The sequence below is a fragment of the Anabrus simplex genome, chromosome 9 (assembly GCF_040414725.1).
Source record: "Anabrus simplex isolate iqAnaSimp1 chromosome 9, ASM4041472v1, whole genome shotgun sequence".
Lineage (NCBI taxonomy): Eukaryota > Metazoa > Arthropoda > Insecta > Orthoptera > Tettigoniidae > Anabrus > Anabrus simplex.
The window spans coordinates 129188625-129207936 of record NC_090273.1 but is presented as its reverse complement, the minus strand read 5'-3'; the positions used below and the strand labels follow the sequence as shown (position 1 = coordinate 129207936).

The window sequence follows — 19312 nt, the reverse complement described above, 5'->3', positions numbered from 1 at the left end:
TCTTTGTATTTTATTAGTTGGATCCTTTTTAGAGGTTATGAAGTTGTTGTCTGTAAAAAACGTGTGTGCTTTATTAACATAGTCACTTTTGTCCATGATTACGGTAGCATTTCCTTTGTCGGCTTTTGTTATAATTAAGTCGTTTTGTTTCACTTTTTTCTTAAGTTTGTTTACTTTAGCTACGTGCACTGTGTTGGGTTTAATGGTTTGTTGTTGATTGAGGATGGAAGATAGCTTGTGTTTGACTTCATATCGGACCTCTTCTTGTATATTAATTGGTAATTTATTAATGGCCAATTCAGATTCAGCTATGGTGGAAATTAAATTATCATGGTTAGAAGGATTACCCCAATTATGTTTAGGTCCCTTACTCAGCACATCAAGATCATCGGCATCAAGAATGATTTTACTTAAGTTTACTACAGGTTGGTGAAAATCATTAGACCTTGTGTTATTTGAGTTGTTATGTTTGCTAAGTATTGTTTTTGTTTTTGAAAGAGCATTCCATTTCTTGTCAAGTGTGTTTTGTTTCTTTAACAAAGTGAGGTTAAGTTTGTTGGAGACGTGGAATTGAAAGGACGTCCATTCGAGGGGGCAAAGGAGAGTGGAAACTTCTAAATGAGTTTCATATAGTTTGTGGTTCAGGAGAGATTTCTTTTTATGGAGAAATTTGATTTCCTCTTTAATCCAGATGTTATCGGTTTTAAGTTGAGTCGCGCGAGTTTTTGCTGTATTTCTGTGAGTTTTCTTGGTAAACTTTAGAAAATTGGGGGTTATGTCATTAATCAAGCATTTTTTCAAAAAACGTAAGTCTTGCCCTAATTTGGCGACCTTTATTTTGAGATTGCAATAAAGGTTGGCTTTCTTCTTTGCCTGGATGGCATTTCCATTACAAGATATTAGAATCATTCCGTATTGACGGTTTTCACTTTACAATGGCGAAAAATGAAAGTATCCCCCTATTCAATACATCATATATTCCGTCATTAGACGGAGTAAACAAGTTCAGACATGTTTCGGCTCGTTTGAGCCATCTTCAGTGAAAAAAATTAGGGGGGTTGGAATAACTTACATAATATGAGTTGAAAAAATGCTAAAAAACATAATGAAAGCGCAAATGAAAAAACAAACAAAAGAGAGCCTAGACGGAAACCTCCATCTCTCCAACACAACACCCCTCCCTTCCTCAAACCAGCCCTGTACCTCCCCTTCCCCCTCCGCTCCTTCCATCCTAGCAGACACAGCCGAACCAACAATAGACTCGATCACGCGAACGAGACCGTTACTTTGAGAAAGCCAGACCACTAGAGAGGACAACCACCTACTGCACACCGTAAGTTTAAGCTTTCTTCACAACCATTCCACACTTTTTACTTATCAACCCATGTTTCTCATACAACCTCATTTTTTCCATTACAGATTAGAACTTCATTGACGGTTTCCACTAGATTACTACAATTTACTATGCATCTGTCTTCTACCTAACACAGCTTCTCATATTTTTTATATGCGGCCCTTCCGACCCCTCTACAATAAGGCAAAACACCAGCCAACATTATGAAACAATAATGAAGAAAGGGACCGCTAGATTGAGAAGATATTAAGAATGCTGCTATTTCTGAAGCCTTAAATTTAAGGTGTTTTTTCTCCATATCACAGGCTTTTCGCCTGCAGGTTAATTCAGGCTTGGTTTCTCTCAAAATGTTTGCTCCCGCTCTCCTCCTGACCATTTTGATGTGATGGGTTTCCACTAGGATTTTGACAGCGATTTCAAACTGTTTTGTCGTTTTTATAAACTAATAATTTGTAAACTATGAGGTCCACAACCTCACCATGTGCTACCATTATTCATTTCCATCTGCATCATTTGTTTTCTCATTCCCTTGTTTCTTAGGTTAACGCAGTTTTTTAGTATCAATTATTATTTCAAATTAACTCCTGTTTCACTGAATTTTGTTGCAATAAGTTGTTTTTTGCTCTGCATATTGATGTAAATATTGTATATTTGTGCTATTTTGTTTCCGTCTAGGCTCTCGTTTGTTTGTTTTTTCATTTGCGCTTTCATTATGTTTTTTAGCATTTTTTCAACTCATATTATGTAAGTTATTCCAACCCCCCTAATTTTTTTTCACTGAAGATGGCTCAAACGAGCCGAAACATGTCTGAACTTGTTTACTCCGTCTAATGACGGAATATATGATGTATTGAATAGGAGGATACTTTCATTTTTCGCCATTGTAAAGTGAAAACCGTCAATACGGAATGATTCTAATATCTTGTAATGGAAATGCCATCCAGGCAAAGAAGAAAGCCAACCTTTATTGCAATCTCAAAATAAAGGTCGCCAAATTAGGGCAAGACTTACGTTTTTTGAAAAAATGCTTGATTAATGACATAACCCCCAATTTTCTAAAGTTTACCAAGAAAACTCACAGAAATACAGCAAAAACTCGCGCGACTCAACTTAAAACCGATAACATCTGGATTAAATAGGAAATCAAATTTCTCCATAAAAAGAAATCTCTCCTGAACCACAAACTATATGAAACTCATTTAGAAGTTTCCACTCTCCTTTGCCCCCTCGAATGGACGTCCTTTCAATTCCACGTCTCCAACAAACTGAACCTCACTTTGTTAAAGAAACAAAACACACTTGACAAGAAATGGAATGCTCTTTCAAAAACAAAAACAATACTTAGCAAACATAACAACTCAAATAACACAAGGTCTAATGATTTTCACCAACCTGTAGTAAACTTAAGTAAAATCATTATTGATGCCGATGATCTTGATGTGCTGAGCAAGGGACCTAAACATAATTGGGGTAATCCTTCTAACCATGATAATTTAATTTCCACCATAGCTGAATCTGAATTGGCCATTAATAAATTACCAATTAATATACAAGAAGAGGTCCGATATGAAGTCAAACACAAGCTATCTTCCATCCTCAATCAACAACAAACCATTAAACCCAACACAGTGCACGTAGCTAAAGTAAACAAACTTAAGAAAAAAGTGAAACAAAACGACTTAATTATAACAAAAGCCGACAAAGGAAATGCTACCGTAATCATGGACAAAAGTGACTATGTTAATAAAGCACACACGTTTTTACAGACAACAACTTCATAACCTCTAAAAAGGATCCAACTAATAAAATACAAAGAGACCTAAAAACCATCATCAAGAACATTTCATTTCTGTTTAACGACCTTGAAAAATCCAAAATGATTATCATGAATCCGAAACTTCCCACAGCCAAAGCGCTACCCAAGATCCATAAAACAGACATCCCCATAAGACCCATTATCAATTTCAGAAACAGTCCGACCTATGAAGTATCTCGTTTCATTCACAAATTCCTCAAGTCACACTATCGTTTTCAAGCCAACACATCAGTAAAGAACTCCTTAGAATTCTGCAATAAGATCAAACACTTTAATTTATCCAAACACCACACTCTTCATTCTTTTGATATTACTAACATGTACGCTAATGTTCCCGTTAACAGCACCGTACAATTGATCAAAAACAATCTCTCCAAATTCAGCAATTTAAGTATAGGCGAAATAGATGAATTTATTCGAATTCTGGAATTTACTTTGAACAACAATTTCTTCACTTTCAATAATGTCATTTACCAACAGATAGGTCTTCCCATGGGGTCACCAGCTTCAGGAATCCTTGCAGACATCTACATTGATCATTTAGAACATTCTCACATCATTGGCAAGATCAATGGCATTCAACACTGGACACGCTTTGTAGATGACACCTTTGTTATTTTAGACTCCCACGTTACCAACAGCAACACAGTACTTGGATTTCTCAACTCTATTGACCCACATATAAAATTCACCATAGAGTCAGAAAACAATAAAGCCCTTAATTACCTGGACTTAACCATTATGCGCAACAGCAACAACACTTTATCCTTCAATATATACAGGAAACCCACCCACACCATCAATACCATCCATCAGACCTCTGTGCACCCAGACATACATAAAAAAGCAGCTTACAATAGCATGGTCCTCAGAGCATTAACTATCCCTTTATCTCGCAAGAATTTCAAAAAAGAAATTAATACCATCTACAACATTGCAGAACACAATGGTTACAATAGAACCTTCATCAGCAGAATCATCAATAGATACAAAAGCAGACCCAAGACTGCCCTAGTAAAAGATTCTGCTCCAAAAGAAAAATTTTCCACATTCACTTTCAATAATAGTAGCATTTACCAAATTTCTAATATTTTCAAGAAACACAGCATCAAAATAGCTTACAGAACCTCCCACACCAACTCCAAACTCATTTTCAATCCACACACTGTCAACAATAACAATAGCAACATCAACAACAAATATTTGAACTCCGGAGTTTACAAATTAAAGTGCCAATCCTGTAATTCCAGCTACATAGGTCAAACAGGCCGCAATTTTGTCATAAGATACGCCGAACATCGCAACGCTCTCAAATATAATCGTTTTTCAGCTATGAGCGAACACCATAAAACATCCAGCCACGAATACACTTCAATAGACAAAGACCTGAAGATCTTGCATTATGAGCAAAAAGGCACCTTGCTCAACATTCTCGAGAGCATCCACATCGATTTAGATCAGTTTATGAACCCCACTCACAATTTAAATGAAGTCAGCGAGAAAAAGAACATTCTACTTGAAACATTCATTCCATACATTTGTCAGAATTTCCATAACACAAACAAACCCCACCTCCATCTCCCCGACTCACCACCACTCCCCCCCCCCCTCCTCACACCACCCCTCCCCCTCCGCTCCTTCCAACCTAGCAAACACAGCCAACCAACAATAGACTCGATCACGCGACCGAGACCGTCACTTTAAGAAGGCCACACCATTCGAGTTTTAGAAGTCAGCGAGTAAACTAACATCCTCTTGAAACATTCATTCCTTATATTTGCCAAACAAACCCACCTCCATCTCTCCAACTCAACATCCCCTCCCTTCCTCAAACCAGCCCTGCACCTCCCTTCCCCCTCCGCTCCTTCCAACCTAACAAACACAGCCAACCAACAATGACTCGATCACGCGACCGAGACCGTCACTTTAAGAAGGCCACACCATTCGAGCTTTAGAAGTCAGCGAGTAAACTAACATCCTCTTGAAACATTCATTCTTTAATTTGCCAAACAAACCCACCTCCATCTCTCCAACTCAACATCCCTCCCTTCCTCAAACCAGCCCTGTACCTCCCCTTCCCCCTCCGCTCCTTCCATCCTAGCAGACACAGCCGAACCAACAATAGACTCGATCACGCGAACGAGACCGTTACTTTGAGAAAGCCAGACCACTAGAGAGGACAACCACCTACTGCACACCGTAAGTTTAAGCTTTCTTCACAACCATTCCACACTTTTTACTTATCAACCCATGTTTCTCATACAACCTCATTTTTTCCATTACAGATTAGAACTTCATTGACGGTTTCCACTAGATTACTACAATTTACTATGCATCTGTCTTCTACCTAACACAGCTTCTCATATTTTTTATATGCGGCCCTTCCGACCCCTCTACAATAAGGCAAAACACCAGCCAACATTATGAAACAATAATGAAGAAAGGGACCGCTAGATTGAGAAGATATTAAGAATGCTGCTATTTCTGAAGCCTTAAATTTAAGGTGTTTTTTTTCCTTATCACAGGCTTTTCGCCTGCAGGTTAATTCAGGCTTGGTTTCTCTCAAAATGTTTGCTCCCGCTCTCCTCCTGACCATTTTGATGTGATGGGTTTCCACTAGGATTTTGACAGCGATTTCAAACTGTTTTGTCGTTTTTATAAACTAATAATTTGTAAACTATGAGGTCCACAACCTCACCATGTGCTACCATTATTCATTTCCATCTGCATCATTTGTTTTCTCATTCCCTTGTTTCTTAGGTTAACGCAGTTTTTTAGTATCAATTATTATTTCAAATTAACTCCTGTTTCACTGAATTTTGTTGCAATAAGTTGTTTTTTGCTCTGCATATTGATGTAAATATTGTATATTTGTGCTATTTTGTTTCCGTCTAGGCTCTCTTTTGTTTGTTTTTTCATTTGCGCTTTCATTATGTTTTTTAGCATTTTTTCAACTCATATTATGTAAGTTATTCCAACCCCCCTAATTTTTTTTCACTGAAGATGGCTCAAACGAGCCGAAACATGTCTGAACTTGTTTACTCCGTCTAATGACGGAATATATGATGTATTGAATAGGAGGATACTTTCATTTTTCGCCATTGTAAAGTGAAAACCGTCAATACGGAATGATTCTAATATCTTGTAATAGGCGAGCTGGGCGACGATTGGTTGATTGAATTTTGAAATCGCAGTTGTGGCAACTAAGAAATGAAGACATACGCTAGCTTGTGCCAACCCCTAACAGTTACAAAATTTCAATAAAGAGTGTTCACATTCCAAGTCCTTAGGTGACACCAGAAAGCAAAGTTGTGAGGTGTGGTAAAATAAGTTAAAAACAACGTGTTCTTTATAAAATTCAGTCTGTCTCCACAAGACCTCACCACCTTCAGGCGTTTAAAGTGTTGCCTACCACTGCAGAGAAGAGGCCTTAATTATGGTATGATGATGATGATTATTATTATCATTAGCTAAATTATCCGTTTTTCGTAAAGGTTTATGAGTTCGATTAAAGTGGTTAATGATGCAAAATGAAATGTGAATTATAAACTCCCTAAAAATGAATCCTGAACCTATGTGCACAATATTAAAAAGATAGAGACACGGCATATAATATAGTACGATGATGATGATAATTAGAATGGCTGAATAAAGAAACTGCGGCCGACAGATGAATAAGCATGCTTAGCACTCTCTGCAGTAGAACTGTAGTCTCCAAACGCTTTCCGCAGAATGGCTCACTCATTCTTCGGCCGGATTGTTAACAAATAAAAAACGACCTCACACAAATGACGACAATGGCTTCGCGTGATCGTTACTTAGGCGTTAAATGATTAGCCCATTCATAAATAAAAGCGTTCATATCCAGAAACACAAAGTTTCAAAGAAAATGCATATAGTATTTCGTGTAGAAAATTTAATTTCAGGGTCATATGGTGCTCTTCATTATCCAATAGGGCCAACCGTTTACACGTAATTTTAGTTGATGTAGGGCAAACATTGCCCTAATGTGAGACATACCCCTGTAAAATCCCCCACTTTTTCGAAACGGTGAAATGTATCAAAATCAAAAGTATTCATTGCGCAAGTTGGGATTTCAAGCCATATCCTTACTAAATATGAGCTCAATCGGCCCAGTAGTTTTTGAGCCCATCTGAACCGACCGACTGACCAACCGACCGACTGACTGACTGACTGGACTAACCAAATTTCTTTTAATTTTATTAATGGTATAGATTAGATAGATAATGCCTTTATTGGTGGCGAAGTTAGGGTTCAAGTCCCTCTCTTACAGTTAACCACTAGAAGAGTATACATTTACATTTACGAAAACAAAAATTAAAACAAATAATATTAATAATAATAATAATAATAATAATAATAATAATAATAATAATAATAATAATAATAATAATAATAATAATAATAATGATAGAATCCTTAATTTTAAAATACACAAAGTAAAGTACACCTAAGTGACGTGACTAGAGTAATCCATTCATTCATCTCATTCATTCTTTCATTCACTCAACAGTCATCCAGCCAGCCAGCAGGATCTACTCAACAAAGAGTCGCGGCAAGCCGCTTTGTACCTATGATGGGAGGGACTGTCTCTAATGTTCGCACACGGCGAATTCCACGACCTAGACACAGAGATGATGAAAGAGCGGTTCTTATTCTTCATAGTATGTTTGTAACTGTTTTTAATTAAAATAAATAAACTAAAGTGCAAGATATTTAGAATCCACACAGAATATAGAAAATACGTGTGTGTGGTACTTGCCAACACATCGCATGATAGCGGTAGAGGACACACCTTCTCTTGGAAACATTCATGCACTGTTCCGCTAACATTTCTGGAACAGAGGATAATGGAAGTGCTCAGCAGAATCTTCTCCCATAACTTCGTAATCACTATTGGAGGGATGCCAGAGTGAGGTGTAAAGCAGAAACAATCCAATTCAGAATTCTCTCTGGTTTCTTCAACAGTCCCTAGCTTCGTATTTTCCGGAGTGAAATGTCTGTGTTTTCAGTAGTCCTGATAATAAAGAAGACAAGATTTCTAGTGATATTTCCAGATTTATTATCAAAGGAAGCTCTAAAAATATGAGGTCACGGCGCATAATTCATATTCCTCGTCATCATCATAGACATTCATTCACTTATGAGTAAAATGCCTTTTTAGTGCTTTATTTATTTATTTATTTATTTATTTATTTATTTATTTATTTATTTATTTATTTATTTATTTATTTATTTATTTATTTATTTATTTATTTATTTATTTATTTATTTATTTATAGTTTGTTTTACTTTGCACCAACATAGATAGGTTTTTTTGGCGATTAGAGTGCATAAATGTTGCCAATTATGGGTTGTTAAGTATCTGAAGAAGGACATTCTACGAAGGCGAGTGAAATAATGGTGATGGTTTTTCCTTTGGAAAGTGCAATAAAAAATTCGAGATATCACGCTGTGGTTCTGTCCCTTGGAGGCTTTAACGAATATTCTATAGAGAGCGTGCACGGCCGCTCTTAGCGCCTCTAGCGGAAGAAATCGGTAACGTTTAGGTGATCATGTCTTGAGCGGTCAATCCAGGCTGTGTAACTGTAGGTGTGAAATTGTGGTGGTAGTAGTAGTGTATCTAAATGCCTAAATTAAATAGAAACTGTTGTGCAGTGAACTGCCACAACTCACAAAGAAACACGCATGGAAAAGGAATTACATTTCACACATTTCCTTGCCGTCCATGGGAATCGGACAGACGCAGGAAATGGATTTCGGCTGTAGGAAGAATAAAGTAAGTACAGTACCTTATTTCATTTGTGACGTAAATCCCACATTTGATATCACACATTTCAAACATACCAGGTATGCCAAGTCAAGAACACGTTCATTTAAGTACACTTTGAAATAGTACATTTCATTGCAAGTGTGCATTGTAGCAGGTTCGTATGTTTACATTCATGTCCTTCTATGTGCACGTGTCTTGACTACGCCGAATATATATATATATATATATATATATATATATATTATTATTATTATTATTATTATTATTATTATTATTATTAACAATAACAACAACACCAGCACCAACACCAACAATTGTTTTCCTACATTTCAGTGCAGATGGAACTCCATGGGAACCTACCAAATGCTCCGTCATTTGCAGTGAACATTTTGTTGGAGGAAAGCCAAGTAATATTTAAAATCATCCATCATATATAGACTACCAACTGTGTTTCATGAGAGCTATAAGATGAAACCGAAAAGAGAATGTGATGTACCCCGGTTTGAAAGAGTGAGTAAACGAATGAAATGCTCAAATATACATACGTCTTCTAATCAGGAAACTCACGTATTTATTGTGAAAAATGAGTGTGAAAACCTACATAAGTCGGTGCAATCAGCATTTCACATTGAAGCAACGACTTTCGAATCCACTTGTGTTTTTAGTCGGAATGACGTAGGCACACAGTGCAACTCAAGCACAGTACCTCCAAGTATTTCGGAGAAGGTGGATGAAATTTGTGTCCCAACACCACCTGGACATATGCAGAGGATTTCGTGGATACGAGAGCATAAAAAGTGAGGCACAGTTGAAGAATTTAACAAGTGTTTCATTTAAAACATTCAATTTTTTATTTTCTTTCGTTGTTTCTAAAGTGTCTATAAATATAATTAATAACGATGTTGCTTACTCCTTTTAATGAAAATGAAATTGGGTATAACCTTTGCTGCCTTGGCAGTCATATTTGGTGTATGTCGGACTACTGCTGCGCGAATATTTTTTACTGCTCTCGGAGTAGTTAAGAAACGCACTTCTAATTTTATTTTCTATCTGTGCAAAATACTTTGCTTCGGCTTTTAAACCATTTTATCCTGACGCAAGAGTTATAATAGATTGCACAGAAATGAAATCAGAAACGCCTTCAAGAATAGATGAGAGATGTTAAATGTATTCATCGTAGAAGTCATGTTATACATTTAAATGATACCTTCAACCATTCATTACCTTCACTTGAAAACTGAGTTTTAAATGCTATATCAAGTATTTTTTTCTGATGTCAGCGTAATATGAGAAGTATAAAAATCGTCACTTAAAACAAACTCTCCAGAAGTGAACACTGTGGAATCTTCTTGAAGTTGAAGCAACTCGTTCATGAGTTTATTAAAATTTGTCCTTATGTCAATACTGACGCTATTGTTGCACAAATCTTCACAAAAAATTTTAGCTACTGATTCAGACTCTGTTTTCATCTCCGCTCTAATCATTTCAGTCCAAGGCGAATTATCTATATCTGTTTTTCCTAGTTCATCGATGGTAATAACAGCACCCTTGTCAGTTCTCTCCCTCTTCTTGGGAAATAGATCTTCAGCCATCTTCCCTTTCGCATATTTTACGGACCCTAGAAGATATAAAATCTACACTGTATTAATCATATTGTGGGCACTTGAATTTATTACATAATTAACAGCGATAATATTACATACCAGCTGTTTTCAAATTTGGTTTCCTCCATTCTTGCGGCAAATTTGTCTTACTAAATCCTGAATCAGAATTGCAGTACTGTATAATGGCACATACGTGCTTACAGTGCCCTCCTGCACCAGGCACACAGTCACAGTTTGATTCAACACAGTTTCGTTGATTGTCAAGCTGTAATAGAAATTCGAAGTATTACAGACTTCAATGAATCACATAAAATTAAAATGTAAAATATAATACTGTATGTTTAACAATAATGAGCTAACGTAATTACCTCAATTGTAACCTTGTACGTCCTTTTGCTAACACTCCTCTGTCTTATGACGAAGCCGGTAAGTGTACAACTGGAAACAGGTAGTCTTTCTTCAACTTGTAACACATGGCCACTGTCAACTAGTTTCTGCGCTTTATTCACTGTTGACTTTCGACTATTTTGGAAATGTATGTACTCAAACCCATATTGTATTACAACTTCCATAGCACTTCTTCAATATCTTGACGACAAGATGCAACGATATTTTTTGCTGTAACTATGACGCAAGTCTTCACTTCAGCGGAACGCACTCTCACCGTATTCATGTTCGAAACTCCGCCAGAGCACTCTGTTACTAGTACCGTGTGCGCACCCTATATAGGTGGCAGCACCATGCAGACAATACCAGTGCAACTATGGCAGCCCCACTTCAGACATGCACGAAATGAGAACAAAGGTCTTTTTATTCAGGGTTGGAGTAGTGGAGGCCTACTGAAATTCATCGACGAATGATGATTCAGTACGGTGATGCATGTTTGTCGCAGCAGCTACTTGATAAAACTAGACTCCATACTGCTCGTGTAACAGTTGGGAATATGAGTATCTACCTCATCCTCCGGGAATATGAGTATCTTTCTCATCCTCCATATTTACCAGACCTCGCCGCTAGTGATTACCACATGTTTGGGCCTCTCAAAGGGGTGGCCACGAACCTACTACGTTGGCGCAGCAGGGGGAGAGGTGATACTCGCACGTGGCGCGTGGGACCTAACCGGCTTGCCGGCGGACTTGAGGGAAATAAAGTACCCTACCTCTCGCAGACCAAACACACAACCCCCTGTGGGTGGGGGACGCAGACAAAGAATACACCCACGGTATCCCCTGCCTATAGTACGAGGCGACTAAAAGGGGCGACCAAGGGATGATCGAATTAGAACCATGAAACTACTTGTGATTAGTACCACCACGTGGGGAACATCATGGATCGCTTTTACTTGCGCGTAGTACCACTATGTCAGGTACAAAACAGGTTTGTGATTAGTAGCAGCAGAGTGTGTTGCCGGCTTCTACAGTACCTGTGATTCGTACCCCTATATGAGTGAAACCATGGGTGAGCGACTCCATGTTTCTGGCTTGCCTATGATTAGTACCCACTGTATAAGGAACACCGCGGGATAGCGCGAGTCCCTGTGGTTAGTACACGTATGTGATGAACACCATAGGTTTGCGTTGCCTGTAAATGGCGCCGCAATGTCCGAAACACCATAGGTCTGTATTACATGTGCGAATTTCATTACCTGTGAGTAGTACCATCATGTGTGGAATACCGCGAGTCTACGCTACTTTTGATTAGTACCGCAACATGACAAATACCATGGTTCTACTTTCCTGTCGGTAATACTATTGTTTTACTTAGGTTCTGTGAATGTGCGTCATTGGGGGTCGGATCCACTGATTGTTTTAAATTCATATCCATTCATTCATTGTTCGTCCTCACGTTTTAAATTCTGGTCAGTGGAGGATTTTGGACTTTTAATTTGTCATTCCATTTCGTCTCATTTCGTACCATTAGGGGCCGATGACCTAGATGTTAGGCCCTTTAAACAACAAGCATCATCATCATCATCATCATCATCATCATCATCATCATCAAAGGGGTGGCATCGCGAGGAAGGACGTTCCGTTCAGACGAAGATGAAGGCGGTACGTGATTGGCTCCGCAGACAACCAAAGTTTATTACTATTATTATTATTATTATTATTATTATTATTATTATTATTATTATTATTATTATTGATGGAGGAATTCATGCACTTTGTAAGCGTTGGAGGATTTGCATTGAACGTAACGGAAACTAAATGAAACTTCACCTGTTGAGAGGGTATGTAATGTTATTTCAGTGATTACAAAATAGAGTCAGATTTATAAAGAACTTGGTAGTACGTGCGCATTTATCAGTATGACGTTTTACCCCCTCTAGTCTGGATGCATGCACTGATTCGGTTGGGAAGGGTGTCATAAAACCGTTGTATCCTCTCCAGACGCAAGCTGTCCCACAACTCTTGTAACTGGTTCTTGATATCCTGGATACTGGCACTGTGACTGTGTTGACGTCCAAGCTGTTCTATCGGGGACAGATCTGGGGATCTTGCTGACCACGGGAGTATAGGGCCCTTTACACGTTCAGACTTGTCTGCACAGACCACGTTTGCAACGACCGTCTGCACATCTGGTCTGCACTGTTCACGCTGCATTTACACGTTCCGACCATTTGTACAGCTTTCGCACAGTCCTGTATTTCTAATCGAGACGAGCGCAGGTAGTATTTCGTGACCATGGTAAGATTAAGTCAATTAACTTACAAAGTGGTACTTCTGTCTAGTGTTGTTATTTCGGAAATTAAAAAGAGGAAGAAATCACAACGTAGAAGGTGGACAAAAGACGCTTCTAAAGGCGTTTCGCTTTCGCACGTTGATCTTTTGAAGGAGTTAAAACTGGAAAAAATGACTGGTTTAACTAGTCGAGAATGGACGAAGAGACATTCTTAGTGCTGTTGCAGTATGTCACACCGTATATAAGGAGAGGTGACAGTGTAATGAGAGAATCGATAAGCACTTTAGAAAGACTTGTAGTAACATTGAGGTTTCTGGCAACGGGAAGAAACTATGCGGACCTTACATTTTCTGCTATAGTTTCTCCTTCATCGTTAAGCCACATCATTCCGGAAACATGCCGTGCTATATATGAAGTACTAAGAGAGAAATATTTAAAGGTGAGAATTCAGAGGCATTATTTTGCTTAGGTAAAATAGATTGCGTGTTCCTTCCTCAGTGCTGGAGTTATGTACCTGTAAGTAGAGTGCATTCATTCATTCATTCATTCATTCATTCATTCATTCATTCATTCATTCATTCATCAATGGCTCTCTTTTCAGCTGGTGGTTATCCGTGACAGGGAGAGAAGGGTAGCGGTATTTATTGGGTCATGCAAATATGCATGGATACAATTCAATCATGCAATCATTCATTCATTTATCTATTCATGCAGTCATTCACAATGTGTGTTGTAATTGTAGTATAACTGGATCAGGTACAGAATTGTGACATGAAGCACTAATTGAACTCACGAAGTGTTAAAATAGGCCTGCATGTTGTCCTAGATCATATAACACTGTTAACATCTAGGACAAAATGAATGAATGAATAAATAAATAAATTAATTAATTAAAATACAATTAAAAGATTGGGTGTAAACAGTTAGTAGGCTTAATTTTAATGTTAATTAATGTCGTGATAGATGGACAAGTTGTGATAAGGAAATGTTACAGTAGTTTAGAAACTAATACATCATATGCCGCGGTTTTTTCATTCCGGACACTGTATTCATTGTTCTTGATCTTCCAAACACTAGGCAATGATTTATAGAGTTCTATGAATTCAGTCATAAATGTACGGGTACAATTACGCGAATCTTGAGTAAACTCACTCATAGCTGTTCCTGTATTGAGAGCAAACACTAGGCTACAGTACAACACTACATACACGCTCCCAGAAGAAGGACTGTGCTATCTGTCTGCAGCGTTGTCTGCGAATGCTTTACACGCTCAGACTTGTCTGCGCGTGGTCTGTGTTAATTCAAAGTCCGCCAGACTTTGCACAGGCCGAACACAGACCGCAGTACAGACCAAAATTACGGTCGGTGATTCATTTACACGCAACGACTTGTCTGAACAAACACGGTCTGTACAGACAGATCTGTGTAAATGTCTGAGCGTGTAAAGGGCCCTATCTCCAAATCACGCAGACATTTTATAGAGACACGTGCCGTGTGTGGACGAGCATTGTCCTGTTGAAAAATGGCACTACGATATTATCGCATGAGAGGTAACACATGAGGACGCAAGGTGTCCATGACGTACCGTTGTGCCGTGACCTGAAGTCATACTCGACGGTTCTCCACATCATAGCGCCAAATGCATCCCCGCCGTACCACTCCAAAACACTGGAAAAATGAGACTTCTCCCCAGGTCGTCGCCGTACTTGCAGACGATGGTTATCTGGGGTAGTGCAGAACCGCGATTTACCGCTGAACACAATGCTACGCCATTGATCAGCAGTCACGGCACAACTCCAGACGCAGCCGTTTGTGCTGTTGTGTTAACAGCAGCCTAAGCATGGGACGGTAATTCTCTAGTTCGGCTGCTCCTAGTGTCCGACTAATGACACAGAATGTTGCAGGGAGTCCATTACTTGCTCTCGAATGGTAGCTGCATGTGTGAAGGGGTTACAACCAAGGCCAACTAGATATACAGGCCATAAGGCTCCCCCTCCACTTCCGGCGCTACGTCACACGAAGAGCCATCCGCTTCATTTTTCGCCAGTGACTTGTAGGCTGATATGAATCTCGCAGCAGTAAGGCTATCAATGGTGTTGAATGACTTAAACGTGTGTGAACATTGTGAATTATGCCCACGTCGTGTTGTGTACCTGGTTGTAGAAGCAACTATAGTTCAGAAGAGCCCAGTATTTCAGTGTTTAAATTTCCTACTGATTTGGTTCGGAAACAAAAGTGGATCTTAGGCATCCATCGAACAGAATTTGTCCCTTCAGCAAGCTCACTTGTGTGCATAAAACACTTCGACGAACGTTTCGTAATTAGGGAGGATTCTGTTAAAAGACCTTATGGGTCTATTTTAACAGTAACATTTTGATCACACAGTTTAAATTATTTAGTGTACTTATAAGAGATAAATTTGAATCGAGGTTTTTGCATGGTGATTTTCAAAGAAACATTCTGATTTTGCTTGTCAACAAAGTTCTGGAAAAAGAAAACGTCATGTTTGAAACATGCAGTGATTGTAGAAGTAGTTTTAAAGATTACGTTGACAAATGTATATACATCTTTTGTAATATATTATTGAATAACTATAGAAAAGTTATCGCAGACAAACTCGTTGCTTTATGTATGTATGTATGTATGTATGTATGTATGTATGTATGTATGTATGTATGTATGTATGTATGTATGTATGTATGTATGTTTAGTCATCAGCCCGAAGGCTGGTTGGATCTTCAACAGTTCCGCCATGAGCTGTCATAGATGGCCTAGGCATCACTGAAGAGGCGTACTAAGGAAATGAGGAGTGAGGTAGATTCCCGTTGCTTTCATCACCGAGCCAGAAGTTGCTATTACATATCAGTCTGCCAAGCCTACTGAAATGGATGCACCAACCGACCCTGTGAGCAACAGTTTTACACCATTCATAGCAGGGACTGGCTGCGTAAGGAATGGCATTACTATCATCGCTCATACCTCAGTCACTAGGTCCCGCCAGCAAAGACATAACTCGTTGCTAAGAAGAAGAAATCCTCAAGTAAGGATAGCCATAAATCGGCGAAGAAAAGGAAAATTGATAAACTGAAACCTTAGAATTGTTAAATAAGTTTTAAGTTGAAGCCTAATTTCTAAGAAAGGTTCCAGACTATTGTTGTGAATTGCTATCATGTATTTACATAGTAACATTAAAACTATTTTTATACGTATTATGGGTTTTAATCTTTTGCATGAAACCGTGTTCCGTTACAAATGACAGATGTCAGCTTAATTTTACGTAAATAAATGTACATAAACTGTTCCGCTAGTTTTCCACCGCATAAAACTGATGTAGTGCACAAGCCTAAATAAAACCACAATTAAAGGCGTGTTCAGTTATATCGTTAAGGTTCAATAAATTAATAATATCATGGAAACAGTGAGAGCGGGCCGTATACTACCATGCTGAACGCCAGCCACTGGCGTGACGTCACGGTCCGAGCCTTGTGGCCTGTCTATCCAGTGCGGCCTTGTTACAACGTGCTTGGTGTACAATATGGCGATCCTCCCTTGTGGTGGTCAGACCTGGTCGACCGGAACCTTGACGACGAGTATGTCTGCCCTCACATTCCCATACAGTCCAACGTGGGACCACTGTCACATGCGAATGCCCCATTAATCTGGATATTGCACGATTCACCAGCCGGCCAAATGGAGACCCACAATGAGGCCACTTTTAACTCTGTCAGGTGCTGATAACGCTGTCTCCCATGAGTATGCGGCATCTGAATGACCTTCACAGTCATCACTCAACATCCTACGCTGTTCACGCCTCTTACATACCCTACCAGGTATGGTAACAACACCAATGCACTCTGGTGGTCGTTCTACTTGTCACAGAGAATTGCAACTCTAATCTTTTACATACTCGCCGATGGTGTGTATGTGTACGAAGTTTCATTGACACCCGACGATTTCTGCTGGCTACTTCAGTTTTATTTGTCAGGCAGTGTGGAAAAAAAAAATGAAAAAATAGTTGTACATAATAATGCACCACTTTCGCTCATTAGAATGAATTGAAAAAATATGTATTTTAATTTTTTCTCCAGATCCTTGGCTGAATGGTCAGCGTACTGACCTTCGATTCAGAGGGCCACGGGTTGGTTGGTTTTCCGGCCGTGCCGATGATTTTAACTTGGTATGGTTTTCTCTGGCTTGGGGATTGGCTCTACATACAGCACACCACACTGCCCACCGAGACACGTAATAGTGAATACGTGCACTCTACGTACAGTAGGTTTGCCGTCAGGAAGGGTATTTGGCCGTAAAACTGAGCCAAATAAAGATCAAGTACCAACCCCACTTAAACAGAAAAAACACAAGGAAGAAGAAGAAGAAAAATAATATGATTTACTTTTTAATTTGATTCGCTCTTGTGGAACCTCAAGTTCTGCTGCAATGCTGGGACATCAAACCTACCAAAACTCCTTGCTGATTTAGGACCTCTTTATTTTCTGATTTTCTCGGTTTCTACTACGATCTGTTTTATCGGACAATACCATAGGCTACTATGAAGGTCGACCAGGCAGTACATCCATTTTGGCATTTTTTCCAATTACAACGTTGCATCCTTTCTTTTCTGTAATCCTTATTACTTCAGGGTTAAAGTCATCACACTGTAAGAAATGAGCAGAATCGTGACATAGACGGAGTGGTACCTGGGGTTGAGTCTCAGGAACATAACTTTTCTTGCTTGGTTACGATTTAACGTTAAGCTGCTTCGTAGTTTCCGAAGGGAATACCACATTGCGTTTGCTTACATTTTAATAACAAAGAACCCATGGAGCAACAGGCTCGAAGGACCATGGCTTGCTAAGCGTCCGCTGCTCAGCCCGAAGGCCTGCACATTATGTGGTGTCGTGTGGTCAACACGACGAATCATCTCGGCCGTTATTGTTGGTTTCCTAGATCGGGGCCGCCATCTCAACGCCAGATAGCTTCTCAGTTTTAATAACAGGCTAAGTGGACCTCGAATCAACCCTCAGATCCAGGTAAAAATCCCTAATCTGGCCGGGAATCGAACCCCGGGCCTCTGGGTAACAGGCACGCACGCTACCCCTACACCGCGGGGCCAACTTTACAGTTTAATCACTATTTTTTACTTGAATGTAACGAGGTACAGACTTAATGTTCCACTGATTAAAAGAATATTTCATGTATTTTCACCTTCATTCAGTTCATTCCATCAGAAGCCGATGATATCGATGTTAGTCCCCTTCAAAACAACAACAACAACAACAACAATAATTCCCTCAGGAAAAATGAAATGATCGTATGTCTCTCGGTCATGGCCAGCCATCAACGGTTGCTAGGTAATATTGCGTCACACATTTTATGTCCGACTCGTTGGCTGAATGGTCAGTGTATTGGCCTTCGGTTCAGAGGGTTCCGGGTTCGATTCCCGGCCGGATCGGGGATTTTAACCTTCACTGATTAATTCCAGTGGCTCGGGGGCTGGGTATTTGTGCTGTCCCCAACATCCCTGCAACTCACACACCACACCAACACTATCCTCCACCGCAATAACACGCAGTTACCTACACATGGCAGATACCGCCCACCCTCATCGGAGGGTCTGCCTTACAAAGGCTGCACTCGGCTAGAAATAGCCACACGAAATTAAAACACATTTTATACCGCTAATTTCGTGACGCAAATTTTCATCCCCTCTCCGTCCGCCCGCCATAATTTGTATATTCATATAAAAGCATCGTACAGAACTACGTACGTCAAGGGGAAAGCAAACTAATGCGTCTATGTGGTTAGGGGCGCGCAGCTGTGAGCTTGCATCCGGGAGAAAGTGGGTTCGAACCCTACTGTCGGCAGCCCTGAAGATGGTTTTCCGTAGTTTCCCATTTTTACACCAGGCAAATGCTAGGGATGTGCCTTAATTTGTTTTTTTTGCTAGGGGCTTTACGTCGCACCGACACAGATAGGTCTTATGGCGACGATGGTGTAGGAAAGGGCTAGGAGTGGGAAGGAAGCGGCTGTGGCCTTAATTAAGGGTCAGCCTGAGTCTTTGC

At 39.5% G+C, this 19312-nt stretch overlaps 1 protein-coding gene across 1 annotated transcript in view; it reads left to right on the top strand.

Moving 5' to 3' along the window:
* LOC136880906 (glycine receptor subunit alpha-3) overlaps positions 1-19312 on the top strand; it is a 733896-nt gene that overhangs the window by 134932 nt on the left and 579652 nt on the right. The gene's annotated exons all lie outside the window — the stretch shown is intronic.